Consider the following 2924-nt stretch of genomic DNA (forward strand, 5'->3'; position numbering starts at 1 on the left):
ATCCAAACATAAATTAATTAATTAAATATTCCAAGTTAGGAATTTGTGCCTAACTCTTGGGTTGTTCCTCTAAGATAGGAGTTAGTTTAGGTAACTCTTATATTGGTGTGTCTGGTGAGAAATTATCTCAACCAAAGGAGAAATTATCTCAACCAAAGGTGTCTAAGATAGAACGCACTATCTTGAGACCAATATCTCTCATCTATTTATTTGTAACACTATTTCAATTATTTTGATGTAAGAATGAGAGTGAGAGAATACATGAGGCTTCAGCCTTTTTCCGTCAATATTGTGTCTCTGGTTTTTATATGTGATTTATCTATTCGTCTCAGTTGATATCTGTTTTTCAATATGTGGTATCAGAGCTTCTGATTGTTGGGACCCTGTGACAAAGCTTGAATGTTAAAAATTCTGAGTGCAAGGAAGGAGAACCTGGCGAGGAATTGATGGCTTGATTGAAGCGGCCATGATATTGTTCTGTACCTGAGCGTGGGAACTGATATTCAATGTCTGAGATCAGAGAGCAGCGTCGAAGAGTTGCTTTTGCAAGAGCAATTCGGGAGGAGGCCAAGTATCATCAGTGTGAGGGCCGAGAGTTTGTTGACTTTTAGAGGCTGAAACAGACCTGTGTTGGGATGCCCAAGACTCGTCTTTGCAATCCGATATGTGCACAAAAAGACCGTGAATTTCTTGCAAGAAGGAGGAAGCATTTCTAGCAGAATCTGGTGGAAGCCACAGCAAGTTCAAAACTTTGTAAGAAAAAATTCCAAAAAAAAAAATATTCTCTTGCCTCTCATATTTATTTTCGAGTTGCATGCACAGTGTGTCCGTTGTAATTCTGTGTAAAACGAGTTATGAAAGCACAACCAGATTATCAAATCTCATGGATAAGTGCGAACACGATTTTGTTTTGCCTTAAAATTTGATGTCAGAGAAAAGTAGCCTTAGCATGGAGAACCTTTTGAGAAGCGGATGCGTGGTGGAGTCGAGTGTTAGGAGAGTGAGTTGTGGTAAGGATTATCTGCCCAATATCATTTGAAGTTGTTCAATTCTGAGTGAGAGTCGAAAGTTTTTTTTGGCCTGAATGCATGAAAAAGCGAAGAAGCTTTTGAAAGTTCAACAGTCGGTGCTTCATAACTTTAGAATGTGAAACAAGGAAGAGCTTTTGAAAGTTAGACGCTTGCTCTCATCGTTATGACGCACTTCTGTTCATAACTTTCGATTAGTCTCCGCTGCCAGTTGCCGGAAGCCTGTAAATTGAGATATTCAACTAATTTTCTTCCACCAGTTGGATTTGGAATGAGAAATTATATCATCATTTTTCTTTATGTATATAGCCTGTAACATTTTCCAGGCCATACTCTACCAGCTCTTCCAGCCCTCTACTGTGCAAAAGTTTTTGATATAGGTGCCACAACCAAGCTTTCAATATCTGTCATTGGAATGTGAAACCGTTGTTTTGAAAAGCCACTATCAATAACATATACTACACCCTCAAGCGTAACAGATGTCTCTGCAATCTTTGTAGGGACAATCACCTTCCTCTTCCCTCTGAGTGCAGGCCCAAATACAAGCTCTTGATCTGAACGTGGCAGTCCAGCATATAGAGGTAGATTGTGGAATGCGAAAGGGAGCGGAGAAATTTTTTATATTCATAATCAAATTCAAAGAGGTTACTATTCACGTGGAGAAAGTTTTAAAGATGGTGGAGAACGCTTTGTGAACGCCAAATTCAAGGTTTGAAGGGTGAGAATTTACTTTATGCATTAAACTTAAAAGTTTAGTTTGGAACTAAACGTGAATTCACTTTTTATAAAGTGATATCATAAAAGAATGATAAATTCATTTTTTAAGTGGGATGATAAAGTAGAGTTTTTTATGGAGCTTTTGGAGAAATAAGGTATTTCTCTAATTAAATCAGTAACTTTTAGGAGAGATAAGGAGTGGAATATGGTTGAGTGATTTTGTGGAGAGATAAGGAGTATATTTTGTATTTTTGAAGTAAGAAGTGGTTTTGTATTTGGAGTGATAAGGTGAATTTTTTTTTGAAAAGTTTTTTTATGGAGGTGTAAGAGTGAATTTATTTGAAGTGATTTTGTGGAGTCATAAGTCCATTTTCTTTGTAAATTTAGAGTGACACAAGTCAAGTGAAAGTTGTTATTGTGATCCAAAGAAAGGTTGAGTCAGTGTTTGAAGACAAATTGACGCCAGAGAATTCTAAATGTGTGCTTGAAAAGCCTCACTGAAGCCATTGTCATGATGATGGATCTTGAAAATTAATAAAGACATGTTTTTTTGTGGTGATTGTGTCCTAGATCCGCCCGAAATTGAATAAGGGGATCTTAGGTACACCATGTGTATTTGTGATGGCGAGTTTTTTTTTATGGCTTCATGCCTTTGCTTTTCTGATTTGTGTCTAATTTTGACACATAAATGATGGCATTTATCACACACATAAAGTTCAATGCATGTAAGCACACCGCATGTAATGAAAGAGCTGCAAGAAAGGATAATTAAGCTCCACACATACAACAACGCATCAAAGTTTTCAACATCGACATTCTACATCAACGAGCAAATTCAATCAAGTTAATGAATTTGTAAACTTCACTGTTTCAAAGCAAAGTCTACATCAACATTCTTGCAAACAAATTTAAGAACTTGTAAATCAAATTCCAATTACATTGAATTGTAAGGGTGCATTCTCGGTTGAAACCGACACCCATGTCTTGATTTGATCATAAGTCAAGCACGCTCATTCTCTTCAACTTAGTCAAATTAAGACAAGTGAATTCCTTGTTTTATGTGAGTCATTAAAATCATTGTAAGTTTTTTGGGTGCATTTTCGACAGTGTTCGACACCCTGTCCATGAGTTTTAACTCCTTGACACAACCATCACAACAACCAAAACAAGTTCAACTCT

This window comes from Pinus tabuliformis, chromosome 1_1 (genome assembly GCF_031772625.1).
Source record: "Pinus tabuliformis cultivar Carrire ecotype Pingquan chromosome 1_1, CPIR1, whole genome shotgun sequence".
Taxonomy (NCBI): domain Eukaryota; kingdom Viridiplantae; phylum Streptophyta; class Pinopsida; order Pinales; family Pinaceae; genus Pinus; species Pinus tabuliformis.